Source organism: Vicugna pacos, chromosome 6 (assembly GCF_048564905.1).
Source record: "Vicugna pacos chromosome 6, VicPac4, whole genome shotgun sequence".
Lineage (NCBI taxonomy): Eukaryota > Metazoa > Chordata > Mammalia > Artiodactyla > Camelidae > Vicugna > Vicugna pacos.
Window position 1 is genome coordinate 66288620 of NC_132992.1, and position 20577 is coordinate 66309196.

The 20577-nt window shown below is 38.9% G+C and overlaps 1 protein-coding gene across 12 annotated transcripts in view; it reads left to right on the forward strand.

Moving 5' to 3' along the window:
• Positions 1-20577, forward strand: part of RAD51B (RAD51 paralog B) — a 582927-nt gene that overhangs the window by 268562 nt on the left and 293788 nt on the right. The gene's annotated exons all lie outside the window — the stretch shown is intronic.

A 20577-nucleotide genomic window follows, 5' to 3' on the forward strand; every position in this document is an offset into this window, starting at 1 on the left:
ATTGGTGGGAGGCTCCTCTCCAAGCAGAAATTCCTTCCAGTTTCATAGCTCAACCATTTTCAACAGATGACTTCCAAGGTCACTCTGGAAGAAGAAAGAGCATGAAGGATTGCAAATGGAAGGTTTTTAGGGGCCAAGCCTGGAAGTGTCTCAGATCATTCCCATCCACGTTACATTAGCTAGGACTTACATGGCCGTACTGAAGTATAAGGACAACTAGAAAATGTGATGTAGCTATGTGTCCAGGAAGAAGAGGAAGCAGATTTTGTGATCAACCAGTGAGCTCTAACAAATGTATTTGTTGGTTCAGCCTTGTATTTCTTTCCTTGATTGACCCTTGTTCCAACTTATGACATCAGTTTGTGACTTTGGTTCTAGTTTGGTTAACACCTTGTTTAAGGGGAATTTTGACTTACTTAACTTGCCCTCATCTGATAACCTTTTGACTCAGATTCTTGACCCTGCCCTCTGGCCATTTTTCATTCAGAGAAGATTAGAATTGTTTCAGAGTTAAAGAGAATTTTAGAAATCTTTGAATCCAACAATTGCTTTTATACTAGAGGTGCTTATTTCCAAAAAACCATGGGCAAGTTTGCTTAGTACATGGGAACAAAATATGAACATATCAGAATCTGTGTTTTTGAAAGCTTTCTTCTTTATAATGCTTCCCATTTTGAAAGAGGAACAGGTCAGTCGGCAGGAAGGAACTTCCTGATGGGATGGAAATTGTTCATGGGTCTTAGCCCTAGCTTTGACTCTTACTAGCCATGTGAACATTTTCTCATTTTTAAATGTGCATAATAGGATACAGAGAAGAAGTACTGGAAACCTGTACAACCAAGTAGTAATAATGTTATGTCTGGTGGTAAGACTATGAATGAGTCTTTGGTTTGATTCTGATTTTTTTTGTTGTTTTTTTTTCCTCCAAATTTTATGTACTGGGAATGCATTGCTTTTCTATTTACTGCCCCTTTCAAGTTCAGTATCTCTTCACTTGTAAAAATCAAGAAGAAAAAAGAAAGGAGATAATTTCCAGCTCCAACTAGCTCACAGAGTAACGAGAATCACATGAAACAGTGCATAAGAATGCGCTTTGAAAAATGAAGAGTAACTATATAATCAGGTATTGCTGGCAGATTATTGCCAGGTTAGACTTAGCCTTAAAACTAGAGACTCTTGAATTATTTTTGTTGTAATATGTTGAAGTAAAAGTTCAATATAATTAAATATTATTTTAGCTATATTTTCATTATATACTATTAAAATGTATTGTTTGTTACCTAAAAAAAAAAAAATTCAGGGTTTCTGTGCAGGGGGAGTAGAATGCATGCTGACATCTTGAATCTCTCCAGTTCACCAGTTCAGTTGATTGCTCCCCCAAGAGGAGGAAATTCCATGGGCACAGAATGAGTATTTGTTTCTCCCAGAGACAGAAACTAAAGATTGTCTGATGCTCGTACTGGCTGACAGTAAATTAATCAGTATTAAAACCATCATTTAAAAATCTACAGGGAAAAAAATGATCTTAGCAAGGCGTTACACCATGTTCTTGAGTAAAGTAGGGAGGAGACAAGAAGTCTGATAGATGAGGATCGCCTGCTAATCTGAAAACCCTGCTTTGATGTGTTATGTTGACCACTTAGAAACGTGGCCAACCTGCTTGTTAGTGGTGACTCTCACATGGAAGTGCTTAGTTCACTTAAGCTGCTTCCCACCGCCCTTGTGATGATAGGCCATCATTGAAAGATTTTATTCAAATCAAATTGATCCTTCATGGGTTTTTCTGTTTGTAAAAGTAATACATACTCACCAAATTCAGACCTTTAAGAAATGTTATGGAGAAAAAGTCTCCCATTATCTTAAACTTAACTGCTGTTAGCAGATTTGTATATAGTCCTTCACATTTTTTCAATCCATATATGAATGTATTTACTATGGATTTTCTGAACAAAAATGTGTATCTGTGTTAACATACTGTTTTGCACATTTTTCTTGTATTAATCTTGGACATATTTCATAGGAGGATTTTTGATACAAGTTTCCTTACTTTTCTCATTTTCCTTCAGAGCCCCTTAGACCCTAAGTTGGACGGTAAATACCTTACAGAGGGAAAAAGAAGAGAGCTGGAGGGTGACTTAAAAAAAAAAAACAAAACCTTTTTTAAAGCAAGAGCTTTTCAGGTTTGGCCATGGCTCTACATTCATATCGGCTAACCTACTGCTTGTGATTACTGTACTGATAGTGTGAATCATGAATTAATGACTTCAGAAGAGCAGTTTTTCCCCCATCCTGGCATTCTTTCCAGCAATGGGCTTGTGAAAATTATTTGGATTTAGGGGTAATGTTCATCTGCCCTGGAAAGGCAGAATGAGCTTTCCACCTAGAAATAGATCTGATCCAGCCATGCTAATATTTAAAAACATCCCTCCACTTCTCCTCTAGGCTAGAATCCAAATTCGTTAGCTTGATATGTCATGTTTTCTTGGCCCACCTCTCCAGCCTCAGCTCCTAATACCCCATTCCCTGTACACATGCTTCAGACACTGCATTTCTTGTCGTCTCTTGCCTTGGTGTTTTTGCATTGACTTACCCTCTGCTAGGATGAGTTTTGCTAGCTTCTTTGCTTGGTCAAGCTTGTGTGTTCATTATGTCTTTGGTGAGGCTCTGCTAGACCACCTAGTCAGAGTAAGGAACTCCTTCTCCACTCTTCTCTGCTTCTGGTTCTGATGCTGGAGTATAATTTACGATATCTGTCTTAATCCTTTCTTGTAAGTTTTTGTTTGTTTGTTTGTTTGTTTTGCATGGTATAATTTACTTACAGTAAAGTGCACAAATCTTAAGTATACGGTTGATGAATTGGTCATGTCTGAATTCATACCTGAACTGTGAGCCTTCAGAATTTAGGAACTGTATTTTATTCATTCTTGTATCTCCAGAGATAGTGAGTGCTTGAGTGAATGAGTGACAGCTGTAATTTCCTCAGTCCATCTAGTGTTGATCTCTTTATGAGAAGGGGACCTTAAAGGGTTTTTTTTTTTTTTTTTTTAAGATAAGACTGAGAAACCAAGTGTATTTGTTTACTTCCCTGTCACTAGCCTCAAAAGTTGAGATATAACCTAAAACAGTATTGATTTCCTCAGTGGGGATTATGGATCCGTGAACAAAAACAAATTTAATCCATTTATGTCCCCATTTGATAAAATTTTACTAGAAACTATAACTCTTAAGACTGGAGGTATTAGCAGAGAGATGTGGTTAGGATCAAACTGCCTTTCCCTTATTATTTATTCCTTGTAGTAAAAAGCAACTAACCCTTCCCTTAAATTCCTAAATCTAGGTTTAGTTTGCTTAAGAAATGGAATGATTAATTTCAAAATTATTTCTCTCGTTAAGAGTTGCTGACATATTAAAAGGAGGTGGCATTTATGCATCTTTTTTTTTTTAAGCTGAGTGAGTGTCACCAAACTGGCTGAGAGTAATTTGATATAACAAAAGGGTTTAGCAGTCTTCCTTGAAAAATGATCCTGAAATCAATTCCTTTAATTTACATTAGGCTCTCCAAGGAAATAAACACACTTTTCTATTTAAAATGAGGCTGGCCCAGGTAACTTTTCTGTGCTAGAAAAATCCAGGCTGAAATAATACTTTGCATTGATTCAGATTATAAACTCTTCTTTGGAAAGTATATCTAGAAACAGGCAAATAATAGCACCCACTGGGCATGTTTTTCAATTAGCCTTACTGAGCAAGCTGACTTTCTCCCTTCTCAGCTTGTCTTGACTTTATTATACACTTACCCTTCTTCCATTAATTAACTGAGTAATCAGTCAGCTCATTCATTCACATATTCAGGCATTGTTGAAGCTTATTTTATATACAGAGTACTCTATACTTTGGGGACATAAAAATGACAAGTTCAGATTAAAACTTTATCTCAACTCGCTATTTTTAAAAAATTAGTTTTTACTTACTGTGGTTAATTGTCTCAACTTAACGAGAATCCATTTAGGATCTATTCTGTGCTCAGGAATGTTTAAGATCAGAATCCATAATCTCTTTGGGAGCTAGCAATGTATCCCATTAATTTAAATAATGTCTAATAAATTGTAAGTTTTTTGTGTGGTTAATGTTATAGATTTCATTAGTAATAATGAAATGAAAGATTCAAGCAAACTCTTCTTTCCTGGGAAATAAGTATCTTCTTAGTTCACACTATTAATTGTTCAAATAATTTTAGTTAATGCTATATTACTGCAGGCCTTTTAAAATATATAAAAAGAATGTATCTGTATTAGATAAATGTTATTGTTCATTTTTAGAAGGATTGAATGGTTTGTTGGCAGAGCTGGGAGTAGAAATCTGATTGCTTAAATCTTAAATTGTATTAAGATGTGAACTAGTGATAAACAGACAAAAATTAATCATATGTGCCTTGATTATAGTTTCCTAGAGGTCACAGGTCTGCTTTATGGAAACTTGAGTTTCTGTGTAACAGGGTTTGAAATCATATGGTGATCAGGCCACTTAATAGGACAACCCAATAAAAAGTAATTTGAGATCCTTTGATAAGAAACTGTCTTAAAAGTAAGCAATATGATTACTTACAACTGAAACGAGAAAAGTGAGGCTCTCCTTTAGTTTTCATCTGTTATGGACAGGAGGAAAATAGTTCTTAAATCAGGTCCTGAAACCCATCTAACTGAGACTTGGGGGACACTGGCAGCTTCTCAGTGCATTTTTTCTAGGGAAAAAGATAATGGAAGACTCTTTCTTCTTGTCTTCTTTAGTCTCTCTTTTAAGAGCCCAGGTCTTACTCAGGCACAGATTCTCACACTCAGAGAAAACTCAGATTGCTTTGGTCTTAACCTATAAATCCAGAGGTAAAGCCTTTTTCTGTTCTGCTTGAGAGTTCTGCCCTCAGTAAAGGGTGGAGAAAGAGCTTATGTCATTAATCACTCAAGAATTGTTTACCACGTTAATCTGGAGGGCACTTGCCCATGGCAGGCAGTAAAGTTACCTTGGTTGTTTAAGAATAACCTGAGTAGTTTATTCAGACTGTTCACAAATGTTTGGACATTATTCAAGGGCTGTCCGAGACTGACCAATTACCTTTATTTTTCACTGCTCTTCTCAGATTCACCTTTACACCATCCAATCACATTGAGAGGAGCAAGGGTTCCTGAAATTGCAACATTGCTGACTTTCCAGCCGTGTGACATAGCTTTTCAGACACTGAGTTAAATTTCAACCCAGACATCTCTCTTCAATTCAGGTCACCTACAGGCCAGACAAAACCAAGGTCATGTGTTGAACCAATATAAGGAGTCTTGTTGGTTGCAGTAACTATAATGTTATTCACTGTTTGAAATACTATACTCTGGTTAGTCATAAGTTGCAGCTGTTATGTCCTTTTATTTATGAGCCCTTCATCAAGAGGACACAGCAAGGGCCACTGTCTGAAAGGAGCCTTTCATGAGGTCTTCCTCTGGATGCTCCTTCCTCTTTCATTGTGAGAAGAAGAGGAGTTCATGTTGATTTGCAAAAGTTATTGACTATTGTGTGTTGGCCTATTTTGCTATTCCTATTATAATCTTTATGTTTCAGCTAATGCCCAATAGAAACACTAAGCCAGTTCTCTCCAGACAATTCAGTTGGTCCCAAACTTGATTAGTTCTTAAATGTCAACCACCAAAAGTTGTATGTTGCCTCTCTGAAAACAGATTTTGCTACCCAGAATTCAGGTTGTCTGTTTTTAACCATATATTTCCGCTGATAGTAATGTAAACAGTTAGAGCAGATCTCTCTGGGCAGTTCTTTTCTACTGCCCCCCAACTTCCTGATGGATAAGACCTTAAAAGTCAGCATCTCTCTCTCTCTTTAGCTTTTATGTCCTACCTTATTTTATGAGAATTCATCTTGTGAATTACTTTTGTTAAAAGAGGGGGTCATATCCAGGAATTCGGAGAGGATTATTTTATGAATAAATTTTAGAGTAGATTATTTACGTGAAGGGATTTTTTAAATCTAAGAATTTACTAATATGTTTACTAATTTACTAATAGGTTATGTTTTCAGATTTGTTGATTTGTCAGCTGCATCCTAAACTATATTTGGAATACCAAAGTGGGTGCAGCTGCTTTTGTCTTTGAGGCACTCAACATATTTGAAGTCATTTATTTTTCACTGATAGCTTTTTTGTAGATATCATTCACATGAACTTTTATTCTTCACTTAGTGATCCCTGGTTATCCCCCTGCTCCAACCGCATTGGTTTCATGTGGTTCCCTGAGTACAGCATATACTTACATACCTGTATGGCTTGGATTATGATGTTACTGCAGACAGGTGTTCTCTCATCTTCTATACTTGACATCCTTCAAGGCAAGGCTCCAGTACTCCTTCCATCATTCAGTTCTGTCCCCTGCTGTTTTCCACTTGGACTTAAATGCTGCTTGTTGCATTACTTTATGTGACCTGTTACTAAAGCACGTATTTCATTCGACCTTGTGCTTTCCTCTTCTCCAAGAGGCAGGCTTATTGAAGACTAGGACTACATCTTCAAGCCGAGTCCATATGATTGGCTTGGCACAAAGTTGTGTGCATCTCCTGTTTTCCTTATCCATGTATGGAAACAATGATATTTCAATTGCTCAGAACTACCGTGAGGAAGGGCTACAAGAGTAAATCACTTGATCAAGTTCAAAATTCCCTTTAAAGTAGTATTGTTCTTAGGATGAATGCTTCAAGTTTTCAGTGACAGAAAACTGGGGAGCACTGGCTTAGTGTTTCTGTTCGTCATCGTGTGATATAACAGATTTGCATTTTTCTAAGATACCTAAAAATCAAGATGGATAGTTGACTAGAGCAAAAGGTGATACCTGCCTCTGGTCTGTTCTGCCCAAGTCAGGTTGTGGCAGGGGTGCTGGGGATGCGCTTTTCTGACCAATCATGTTTGTTTTCTGCCTCCTTCAAGTTTCTTGGGCTTTCCCTGGGCTTCCTCTCTGCTTGTATCCACCTTTTCCGTGCTCTTTTTTTATGGGATGGCATGTTAGCCGTAAGAGATAATAGGGATCGTATTCATTGCCCCAACAATAGTCTGTCTTAGTGTGATCACACACACTGGATGGATTACTCCAGGGACTCAGAGGAAACAGGGTGGGACATTAAAACAAACAAACAAGTGAAGAGGGCTGTCTGGGACCAAAGGAACAGTTACTGGATTTGTTTAAAGAATTAAGCTTGTGAGTTACACTTTCCCCGTTTACAGCACAGATACAAATCTTTACTTGAGGGACATTTCAACATCACAGCTGCAAGTCTAACTTACAATGGAAAATGTTTTTCATTTTGTAAAGAGGCAGTTGCTGTTTGGTAATGGAAGACTAGGACGGCTGGAGATAAAACTCGCGTGCAAGACCAGCACTGCCTGCTGAAGGGAGCAGAGCCTAGTTCGACAACCTCTGAAACAAGAGATCTCCATTTTAATCTTACTGGTGGTCCAGTCAAGAAATACTAAGTGTCTTCATGTTCAGTACTGCCAAGTGTCGTGGACAGTACAGTAAAAGTAAAAGATGTCGTGTCTGCACCTGAGGGAGAGGACATATCATATGCACCAAGGGTAACAAATTATGATGTTAGGCAGGGTGTCATCAAAGTGCCACATGGCTGCCTACAAGCCAGAATGCAAGGAAGGGATTACTGTGGCTTCTGCTGCTAGGTGGCTTTAGATTTCTTGGATATTCTCCATGACTCATTTCTTTTCTTTTTTAAATAAGCTTCTGGGTTAAAAAAAATTTTTTTAAGTTGGGGGAGGTAATTAAGTTTATTTATTTATTTAAATTTTTTTTAAATGAAGTTACTGGGGATTGAACCCAGGACCTCCTGCATGCTAAGCATGTACTCTGCCACTGAGCGATACCCTCCCCTCCATGACTCATTTGTTTTCTTTTAAACTGAGGCTTGTACCTGCCCTCTCCCAAGCATATGGGAATAATCTAAGTAATGCTGAGACTGTGAATTTAGACCTTTGGGTCTCCTGAACGTCTGTAAGCAGAATGAAGAGATAACGGCAGTGAGGTAGAAGAGGACTTTTGATAATTTGTTAGTACCCTGCAGTAAAAGGAGTAAGTGTGCTTTCCTAGTATGATTACAGGTAAAGAGATTTTTCTTTCAGTTTTATAGAATGTGACTTTTTAGAAATAATTGGAAGTTTATTAGAAAAATCTATACCAAGTTGATTTGCTCTTCCTCGGCTTTAAGAAACACAGGACATTTCATTTTCCCATCAGACTTTTTTTTGTTTTTATTTTCCTCCATTCATGAACTCAGCACGTAATTACTGAGCATGTACTACTTGGCAGGAATACAGAGTTGAAGAAGACAGGGGCCCATCTCTAACAAATTTGTAAAGAGCCTGAAGAAAGCAAGGGTGAGTCGGGCAGGGGGAGTTTTTACTATTTTGAGTAGTTAAGATAGATTTTTTTTCCTACAGTTAAGTTTAAAGAAATGACAAATGTTAGCCAGGTTTACCGTGCCATCTTCATTTCCTCGTTTGTTCACTTAATCATTCATTCATTTTTTCAAGTTAATTGGTACTAGGAACCTCAGTCATTCTTGACACCCACCTTGCCCTCGAAATACAGTCACCAAGCCCTTTTGATGTCTGTCTCCAGGATATGTATTGAATCTGTACACTTTTCAACATACTTCCCCTCTTGACGACTCTGTTCACCTCCTAACTGGTCTCCCAGTTTTTGCTCTTAATTCCCTCTCATTAGAGGCTTTCCAACTATTTTGACTGTGATGCACAATAAAAAATACATTCCTGACGCCCCCAGTACACATACGTGTATCTACTGTGTTTCTGTAAGTAACTCTGAAACAAAAGAGTCATAAAATAATACTTACCTTCTACTCTGTATGTTTAAAAATTCTATTTTTTTGTCTTTTATCCCCACTGGGGATGATCAACTAAATTCATTCCATGATCCACTAATGGGTTGAAATACGCTATGCTAATCCTTTTCAACAGAGCAGCCAATGTCTCTGTTGATGGCTTTGTACCATTTCCCTGCTGAAAATCTTTCATTGGCTTCCAGTTGCACTTAGGATTATATCTGGAAATAACAATGTGGTCTGCGAGGTTCTGCATGATCCTACCTCTGCTTCCCCTCACCCTGTCCCATCTCTCAGCACCTTTCCATGTGTTCTTCTCTCTCCATGGAGGTCTTCCTTCCCCCCGTCTTTACCTGGCCACCTCCTCTTCTCTTTTGTACTCACTCCCTTAAGAAAGTTAGATTTCCCCCTGTAATCCCTCATCTTGCTCTTCACTTTTTATTCGTTGTATCTGTTACAGTTCTACATTTGTATGACTTTTTGTTTGATATTGATGGCTCACTCTAGATTATAAATTCTGTGCAGCTAAGACCAGGCCTGTTTTGTTTACTGCTCTATCCAGGGCGCCTAGTACAGTCCCCAGCAGCATTAGCAAGTATTTTTGAGCACCTTCTCGGTTCAAGCTCTGTGCTTGGACCCTGCACTCAAGGGTGTGGCTTTTTTGGCATGTGGTGTGTCTGAAGACAACCTATCTGGAAATCAGAATAGGAGAAGAACATATTAGAAAGGGTATTAGACTGCTAGAATTCCCCCCCAAGAATGGTTTCTTTAGTTTAGACTCTAACTGGAGCAAGGTGTTCCTTATTTACTCATAATACAAACTCGAGTTTGTATTGTATATATAGTGGTATTGTGGAATGACTGTGAATAAGTTTCCCACTGATATATAGAAGAATCTAAGCAAACGATAGGTGCCTTTTCTTTTTAATGTTCTTTACGTCTCATTATGCAGTTCTCAGGCTCAGAATGTTAAAGTTTGAAGGACTCAAAGAAGGCATTGGGACCAGTCTCCCACTGAATGCTGGAATCCTCAGTGATAACATCCCTGACAGGTGCTCATTAGATTTTGAGCCCTTTCAGCGATGGAGAAGTAATTCATGCACAAAACAGCCTACTCCATTTTGGAATAGTTTGAATTATTAGGAAATGCTTTATTACACTGGGTTTTTTTTCTGTCCATTTGTCTGCCCTTTGGCGTCATGGAGGTAGGTTTGCTCTTTCTTCCACAGAGCGACCATCCAGCTATTTGCAGACAACCCACCTGCCCACAATGTTCTTTTTGCCCCGACTTGAAACAATTTGGTTTCTCTAGTTATTCCTCATGTGACATGATTTCCATACCTTTTTTCTTCCTGTGACACCCTTGACATGTTCCAGGTTATTCTGTGCGTGCTTTAAAGCTCGGCACCCAGGTTGGAGGCGGCACTGCAACCGTGTCTGGACCAGAGCAGCACAGGGAGGAGGCTATTTTATGTTTCTTATTCTGAACCCTATGCTTCTGCTAATCTGGCCTTAGATTGTACTGGATTCTTCAGCAGCCGAGTCACACTGTTGGCTCACGTAATGTTCACAGTCAACTAAAACCCCTGGATCTTTTTCCACATGAACTCTTTTTCAGCCTGGTCACTCTCCCATCCTGAATTTAGGCCTGTAATAGTTTTCTTTCTTGTATCAGTGTAATAGAGTTTTACATTTATTCCCATTCAGTCTTATCTTATTAACTTCAGACCAACATTCTCTCCAGTCGCTTGTTGAGTCTGCAGGTTTGGCAAAAGGGGGGAAAAAGAAGACTGCAACTCCAGTGAATACCACAAACAGTTATTTGCTTTAAGTTTAGGAAATGAAAAGTTATGCTGGTTTTAAGTTTCTCAATTTGCCTCCCTTCTCCATTCCACCCCTTCCCCCAACCCCCTTCAGTGTTTTGGTCTGAGGCCCAGTGCAGGATGTCTGCAATTAGACTCTCCTTGGGGGGGGGGGGGTCAGCTCTCATCCTTCACACACCACCATTCAGTACTAGCTGGGGTCTGTCTTAGCTAAACCAAGGGAACATCTTCTAGCTTTGCTGAGAAAACCTCTGCTGCCTAGTGACATGAAACATGCCACCTACTTACCCTGTAGCATTGGGGGGCAGATCTGGCCCATTGTCTCCCAGAGGAAATGGAAAGTAACGTCTTTACCCCGTACCCCCCACCCCCAATCTCTTTTGTCCCCACAGTCCAGCTCTGGAAAATATCTGAAGGCCACAGAAGTGGGAGTACCCTTTGATGTTTATATTGGCTGGCTCCTTTTCCTTTTTCTTTCTTTTTTTTTTTTTAATAATCAGAGTAGTAGAAAATGTGGAGAATTAACCGCATGACAGCAGCAGAGGAATTCATTAGAAAAACTGAGATGAATTCTGCTCAGATTTCAGACTCTCAGGCAGGAACTACAAAGGAATAATCGTCTTCTAGTTGTTTTTAATTATTTCTTTTGTGGCACTTCCCTTGTCCATGAAACCAATCTCAGTGTCCGGCATGAGGGAGCCTGAGAACCCAGGTCGTCGGAATGGAGGCTTTGATTTGGGGATTACTACAGCGATATTAACTACTTCCTTCTAACCGCCCTTTGGCAAGATTGAACTTGTCCATCTTGGAGAGGGCAATGGATGATGCTATGTCATTGCTTTTATTTCAAGCGTTATCCATTAAAATTTTGCTCTAAAATTGTAAATAATGTGCATAAAACTTCACTACAGCATATTCTTAAGTTGACAAAAAAATGCTGAGAAACATAATTTTGCAAGTGTGATTTCTAACTTAATCCTTAGAGGCCCTTCCTTTTACGAGCCTCAGAGGCAGTTCTGGTGATGACTTCGCCTATGACTTAGTTAATTTATGCTTAAAATTTTACCTGAAGGAACTTGGTAAAATAAAACAATGACTTTCTCTATAAATGTATAAAGACAGCAGCTGGATTTCCAGAAGCTGTGGCACTAGGTATTAGTCTTAGGACTTTACTCCAAAGTTGTCCTGGTTGCTTTGCTTAAATATTCGATCTTCACTTCTATTCTGTTTACTTGGGAATCTGTTTTTAAAATATAATCATATCAGGAAGTTTCATACTGAAACCATTTAAGAGAAAAAATCTTTTCTCAAGCACTTTCATATACTTCAGGAAGTTCCTATTAACATATAATGTATTGATCTTATAAATATAAGTCATTTGCATTTATTAATTAAAGCAGGTTCTATAAAGCCCCCTCTTAGTTAGCACAGTTCTAATAAAGCAGATCTACCTGAAAGCAATGAAAAGGACAGCTCTTGAATCTTGGTGATAGTTTTGGAAAGAGAATTCATTAATCTGAAGTACTCATGCATATAATTAGTTTATAAGCCATTTGGTTTTAACTTTAAGCTAACCCAGTCAGCATGTGCTTTCACCAGACATTTGGAACCTAAAAGGACAGGTTTAGGATCACAGAAAATTTCCCAGGGAACTCTCTTTTCAAGGCTCATCTTAGGGCACAAAGTCAGACTCAGACACTCAGAACCAGACCATTGGCAAGTCAGTTACCTTTTCACATCCCGTTTCTCCTACCTGCCACGTGGAGATGCAGGTACTTGTCACCTGCTTGTCAATGATAGAACGTATATCCCATTTTTCTGTGTTGGTGGTTAGCAGAAATGGGTGATAACTGTGGCCTGCAGTAGTTATAGGGAAGGCCTTATGGAAGACGGGACACTTGAGCAAGGCCTGGAAGAATAAACATGATGTTAGTCATTCTAAGACCATTTTTCGAGGACTTCTGGTACACGGACATTTAAGATATGTTGCAGGCTCCTCGTTTGGATTGGCACAGAGGAGGCATGGAGGCAGCATGAGAAAGGGAGTGAAAACATAGGAGTGAAAACCCTCATAGTGTGTTTTGTATTCATTAAGCAGTGGAAGATATGATTCAATTAAGGTTTTTAAAAAAACAGTCATTTGTCCTAAGAAAGTCATTAAGAAATGGGTACAAATATGTATGTGTAAATATTTTTTGTGCTATTTATAAGAATGAAAAATTAGGGGGGGGGAAACCTCAAAGAACTCAAAGTTTAGACTGGAATGCTATTATTGCTAGTTTTATACAACATGATATTAAAAATCATGTTGTATAAAAATATTTATTCAAATAGGGAAATATAATACAAGGAGGAGTGGAAAATGTAGGTTATAAAATAGAATGTGCAGTATGCTCCCAATTTTGCAGTGTTTATTATGTTGGGAAAAAATCAGAGGATATTCAGCAAACTGTTAGCTGTAGTTACATGTATGTTCTGAGACTATGAATTATTTTGACCTCTTTCTTTGGGTTCTTTGATGTTTCCAACTTTCTTCTACTATCAAACTGCAATTAAATTTTTCTCTAAGTCAGGCTAAGAATTTCAGCACTTATTGGTTGATTGATTTATTCATTTATTTTAGGCAATATAGAGTCCATTGTGAAAATTTGAGCAGATGAGTGACAGAATAAAAATAATATTATTGGGAGACCGATATGATAAATATGTGTAAGATGTTTCAGAGTGAGAGAGCCTAGGGTTGGGGTGATGAGTCTGCAGATTGCAGGGATACCTGATTGTAAAATGGTAGATGTTTGCAATGAGATGGTCGTTGTAGGAATTCAAAAGACGGGAGAGATTGTGAAATGTGAGGGGTGCATAGGCAATATCTGGTGAAATGGCTCTGACAGGTGGGGGAGGGAAGAGCCTCCAGGGCAAATGGAGTATTTCAAGCTTGCTTGGGAGAATAAAGTTGATACTAGACAGAGACTGCTGTCTCAGAAGTGGAGATAAATGGTTTCAATCCAGGTTGGTTGGTTGGGTTGTTTGGTTTATGTGTTTTGCTTTTTTGCTTTTTATTTGGAAGTGCAGAAAAGTTGCCAAATAAAAATGGTACACTCAAATACTTTTACCCAGATTTAGCTATTGCTAATATGTTACCACATTTGTTTTATAATTTATTCTACTTATCTATCGATTGTCTAACTGTATACATATACATAATATTTTTGTGACTTCTCTGAGGGTCAGTTACTTTCATCTTGATCCTTTACCCCTAAATACTTGAAGTGTGTATTTCAAAGAAAGTGGATATTCTTCTACATGACCGTTGCAGAGAGTTACCAACTTTAGTAAATTTGGTTACTTTTACCTACACAACCATTGGTATTCCAGTTTTGTCCGTTAACCCAGTAATACCATGGTGTCCATTATAGCATTTTTTTCCCTCTAGCACGGGATCCAGTCTAGGTTTAGGTGTTGCAATCAGTTGTCATTCTTCTTAAATCTTCTTTAATCTGAAACTGGAACATATTCATAGCCTGTCTTTATCTTTTATGGTTGACATTTTTGCAGAATAGGTCTATCTGTCTTGCCCTCCCCCTTCCCCTACCCAACCCATACTTTTTAAAAAAATTTGTCTGATGTTTCCTCATGATTAGATTCAGGTTATGCCTTGTCAGCCAGCTGATGTTTTATTCTCTCAGGTTATCATATCTGGAGACACATAATGTCCATCTGCCCCTCACTGGTGATATAAATTTTGATCACAGGTCAAGATATTATTAAATTTTCCTCTATTAAGGAACTATTTTTTCCTTGTAGCACTAAGCACTCAGTGGGAAAAAAATATCTTGCTCCTCATTGTTCACCCAGATTTAGTATCCATTAGTGATTCCTGCATAATCCAAGCTTTGTAAGATAGTTGCAAAATCATGATTTTCCAACTCTAGCATTCCTTTCACATTTACAGTCATCACTAGACATTTTCCTATGAGCAAGAGAGCTCTCTCTTCTCCTTGTCTATTTATCCATCCATCCATCCATTTCTTCATCTATCTATCCAGCCATCCATTCATTCATCCATTCATCTATCCATCCCTCCATCCATCCCTTACCAATTGTATTTACGGATTTGGGTTTTTTTTTTTTTTTGGTGGTTAATACCATACTGAATTACTGTGGTGCTCAGAGAGTGTCCCAGACTTAGCTAATCTGTTCTTGTGTCATATTCCCAACATTCTTTTCCTTGCCTTTCCTTTCTTCTCCTTTTTTTTTTAAACATTTACTCTCTTACTTTTTGGCATAATAAATTTTCTTAGGCTCATTTTGTACCTATCCTTTCCTAGTCCTCAAATTACCCATAACTCGAGGAATTCCCAGTTCTTTTTTAGTGGAAATGGCATTAGGGACCAAATTCTGGGAATAGATGTGCTCATTGCTATTAGAGTCTCTTTGCTTCATGGCCCTTTCAGTGGACAGAGCTGAGAAATACATACATGTACACACACCACCTCCAACACACACACACACACACACACACACACACACATACATATACATATTTAGACATTGTGAATTCACCTTGATGCTTCCAATTTTAGTCTATTCTTACAGGGTTCTTTCTTTCTTGATGCAACTTTATATGGCTTCCAGTTTGAAATAACGAGAAGGCACAATGGTAAAGACATCCAGCCTGCGGTGTTGGAGACAGAACATTGAAACTCACTTGAAGGGTCAAGTTTAGTGATTAAGGTTAGGATGTTGTCCACACAGAGTAAGGCATGTGTAGAGCTTGCCAAATCCAAAGGCGAAACTGTGAGAGAAAGATACTAAAAGGAGCAGAGAATGGCCACTGAATTTTGAGATCTATGAAGAAGTTATAGTAGGAGAAGGAGCTGAATTAGAATAGCTCAGGGAAGGAGATGGCGAAAATGAAATCAAAAAGAGGGCAGAGAAGCTGATACTATGTAGAGTCATGGTGATCAAGATGGAAAGATTTTCAGTGGTCAGATACTTCGAAGTGGTCAGAGAAGACTGAAGACTGAGCCTGGACCTTTGGATCTGACATTTGATTACCAAAGATTTTAAAAACTGGAGCTCGTTTGAGATTCTTTGAGAATACGACTTAAAAGTAGCAGCATAGCTCATGCTAATTAATATTTGACTAATATTTTGGGACCCTTTACTTTTAGTTTTTCTCAACCATTTAGATATGTTCACCAAATATTATTTTGTTTCTAATTACATGCTAAGCAAGTATGTTCTGTGTATAAAGTGACCAAATCTAAGAGGCATTGTAGACAGGCTATTTTTAGGGAACTCATGTTTTTCTTTAAAAGCTCAGTTAGCATTTGGAATCGATATACAGTATAATATTTAAAAGAAAAACAACATATTTCCTCATCCCTCAAGAGGTTTCTTAAAATAGCATGTAATCTTACCTACAGTGAGAAAAGTCTCAAATTTTATAAATTGGGTTGAATCTAACTCAGATTACCTGACCAGGAGAGCCCCCAAGAAAAACAAGGTGTGGTAAAGTTTATAGTAATGGTAATTAAGGAATTTGTGTTGTGCATGCTGGGCCTCCCTCACCAAAGGCAGTGACCCAGCCTGTGGCTGCTGGCACCATTTCTACTGCTGAGACATGTTGTCTTTTTAGAGAGAAGTCCAAACCAAATCTTTGCCCGCTTTGAAAGCCAAAATATTCTTCTCATTCCTTTCAGCCACAGAAAGGGCTGAGCTTTTGCTAATGGGATCCATGTCTTTGTGACCCGTTGATGCACCAACCTGTTTTCTTCTGCAGCATATAAGCAATAAGGGGGTTAATTTTAGTTGTTTTTCTTCACAGAGTCATAGAGTGTTAGAAGTGCTAGAAGCCAGGAGGGGTCTTTGAGGTCAACTGCTTTAAGCCTCTCACTTTCCAGATGAAAACACTAAGGCTCAGAGAGGTGAAGTAATGTGTCCGTGGCCCCACAGCTGGAAAGCAGTAGAGGTTGAACTCAGGCCCATTGACCTTCCACCCAGGCCTGCAGCTGTACCATACGTCATAGCATCTCTATTTAACATCAAAACCTCTTTGGGGTTATTCATTATTCTCTAGGTTTTGTGTGTCAAGTCTGTGTGATGCCAGGCTGTCCTGTAATAGAGTTGTACTGTGCTCGGCAGCAGATTGGCAGGGAGCAGCCACAAGCAAACCCTGCGGGCAGTCTGAAAGTCAACTCTTTTCTGAGTTGAATGGCATCTGTGGAGATCTTCGATAGACTTGCCCTGGGGCGGAGTTCTTTTCTGTTGAGTGGTTGAAGATACTCTCTAGGTTGTAGCACTCTGTGGAAGCCCTTTCCTCGTTTATGATGGCTGATCCAGTCTGGGGACTCTGGTGGGAGCAGGAGGATTTTCTTATCCTTCATGTTACAAGACTCAAAAGACATTAGATTCAAAAAAGTATCTTTCTTCTTTCTTCCAATAGAGAACAATTCTGCTCTCGTATGCTGATGTCTAACACTTTGCTTCCAATTTATTTGATTTCAGTCAACAAGTGTTTACAGAGCACTGTGTGGGCCAGGCAGTGCGCTAGGCCCCGTGAGGTGAACAAGGGCGTTTGAGAACTGCTCCTCATCCTTCCTAAGTTCAGGGCAGGGAAGCAGCAGCCGTTGCTGACCATCTCTGCTGTGGCCTTTGATGGGTGACCTCTCTGGTTCCCAAGCCTCTGAATACTCCCTCAGGGCGAGTTGTCCCTCCCACTAAGATTCCCTTCAAAAAGATGAGGTTTTCTAAGAGAATTTTAACATTTTCTGTGTTTTATTCATTTCCTTTTTCTTCATTTGAAAGAGCCAAAGTGAGGGCAGGGAGAAAGGAGATTATTTAGTTCTGAAAAATATAAAAGTCCCCTTTAAATCTACTTTTGAGAAAATGGTTGAAAAATATTCAGTATTCCCGGGGACTGACTGCCCTTGGGATCCCCATGCCTCAACTACCATCATGTTAGAAGATGTGTGTTTAGACTTCAAAGAAAGGAATTGTCCCAAGAACTTTTAGTATTGACTCTTTCACTGTAACCTTGGCTTTCTTCCTCCTGCTAATCTTTTTAAATGGGTATTGCAGGAAGCCCTTGCCAGGCTGTCCTACACCTGCAGGGAAGGCAGCACACGATCCTTCTCCTTACTTGGCACTGAAATTTCATCGGACTGTGTTAATCTGAGTGAAACACACTCGAGGAATATCTGGAGAGAAGTTCTATAGTTAGGAACGTTGAGACCAGGTAACAGAGGAACCACAGTTTTTATATGCTATGCCTGAAGTAAATCAAAGTGATCAGTATTTGTGTCACAGTATCAGATACACCAGGGCCCAATAGATAGGACTACCGGAAAAACATCCTTGTCCACGTGAGTTTTATTTTAAAGATGCTACGAGGGATAACTCAACGTAGTGTACGTAGACAAGAATCACTGTAGAAACGGAGCTTGCTTGTTTGGATGACTAGGCCTGGGGCAAACTAAGGGTAGTGGAGTGATCACTGTGTGTGTCTTGGCCGCCTTTGGTGAGGTCTGAGTGGACTGTGGTATCAGAGAGAAAAAATCCATGGGGGTTGGATATAGCTCTGTGGTAGAGTGCATACTTAGCATGCACAAGGTCGTGGGTTCAGTCCTCCTCCATACACACACAAAAAGAATAATAAAATAAAATAAGTAAGTAAGAATAATAATAAAAGAAATAAATAAAATAAATTATTAAAAAAAAAACCCCAAAACCCTGAACTTAAAGCAGTATTCTTACCTATAACAAAACAGAGAATAATCTCCACCTCTCAAAATTTGTGTGAAGGTTGAATGAGAAAATATTTGGGAAAGTGCTTTGTAATCTCTGTAGCACTCTGCAGAAGCAGGGAGGTGTGCTTGTCATCATCATCACAATGACGTGGAGTGAGTTATTCCCCAGATATTGGCGATAGGATCGTCAGAAAAAAGTAGGTAGGTCACCTGACCCAACAGGATTCTGTACGTATTACACAAACTACCAGTCTGAGTCACAGAGTGAAATGAAAGGCAATGAGAAGTGTGTTCCATTTAAAATGTTATTGCATTTTCGCATTCCCTTCTCTACCAGCAAACTCATTTCGTTTGTTTCCAGTCACTTTCACTTTCAAGTTCTCGAGGCTCGGTTGAGTGTCAGTGATGTTCCCACACTTAAAAATTTGCAGTCTTCCTCGATCTTCTCTCTGAAAAGTCTGTTTATCTGACTAATGCACTGTGGTCAGAAAGAGAGCATTGCTCATGGTGCATTTCTTAGGTAGGAATGTTTAAAATCAACAAGTGACCTAGCCCAGAACATTCTCTATGACCCTTCCTCCTACCCTCCCCACCCAATGCCTAGAGACTCTGATTTGTTTGCTTATCTGGCTACTCCCATTTTCAGTTCAGGGGCCAGACTACATGTGCACAGGACTCTTTCCATGTACTGTGGTTTGGAGCCCCTAATAGTGTGTGGCTACCTGCTTTCTTCTATAAGTGAGAGTGTTATAACGAGGCAGTGAACCCTTCCATGGCAGACTCTTGAGGAGCCAAAGTGTTCTGGCTCAATCTTAGGAATCAGAGTCTAGAAGATATGCATAGTATGTGTCTTTCTGTTGTCTTTAAGCATCCTTCTCATAAACCCTAGAAAATATTTAGCCCAGAAGAGAAGCCAAGCAAGTAGTGTTATGCTTTGTTTAGTATCAAAGCTGGTGTGAGGCTTCTCAGTGTCTAGAGGAAGCAGAATGAGATGTGTCTTTTGGAGCCCAAGAGCTAGAATCAAGGCCATGAACAGAAGCTATACAGGGACAGGTTTTAACTTAATAATATGAAGCTTGTTCTAACAGAGCTGTCCAAAGATGGAGTGAATTGCCTCAAAAGTCTGTGAGTGTCCGTTGCTGGAGGTATTCAAGTCAATTACACAACCAGTGAAGGTAAATTGTAGAGAAGATTTATATTACTTGGACTAGGTAACTTTTATTTTATTTTTTAAACTGTGTTGGGATTTTTAACCATGAAAGTAACACACTCATTTTAGAACAAATAAAATAACACAGAGTTATAGAAAGGCTAAGTTAACAATCCTTTTTCTTTCTCTTCTCTCTGATCACATTGCCCGTCCTCCCCTTTCCCCAGGGAAACCAGTGATTGGAGAAGAGAGAAAAAAGAACATTTCAAATCCTATTTCTGGTAGATGTATGTTTAAGAGATTTAAAAAAGAAAATGAAAAAGATAGTAGAAGAGCACCTAGCTGTCTTAAGTGAGTCAAAGGTCTTAGGCCAGAGCTGATTATATTATAGAACATAGATTGGATGTGAGGGTTGCTCAAGAACTTGGTTGAGATGTAAATTTATATATATATACATATGTACATATGTATATATAATATAAAATATGTATATAGCTATCAAAGAATGGATCAGCACATAGTTATAGAAAGTCACATAAAGAGAGTGATGACCCCCGGGCCAAAGACTGGCATAAACATAAGTAAAGCATAGATGTGTCAGAAACGGAGCTAGTTGACATCAGAAACACCCAAAGTGAACCCTGGTGGTGCCTGTGCCCCCAGTAACTGTCCAGAGGAGTGAGAATGTGGCAGGCTTCAAAGTTTCAGCTCCCCTGGCAGGAGTCTTCCTCTGTGGGAAATTCAGTTCTTCATTCAAGTCCTATAACAAACTCCTCTTCCTGATACCTCGTGATTACAGTTTGCCTTTATAGGTAGAACTGTCTGAAGGGGAAACTGCTCGGGGCAGAATGTCATCAGTATCTAGTCTGTGTGATAGATACTACTATAAATCCGTCAGTTGGCATTGTGGTTTGTTTATTGTGAACTTGGTTAGGGTGAGGCACCAGGTTTAAGCCTA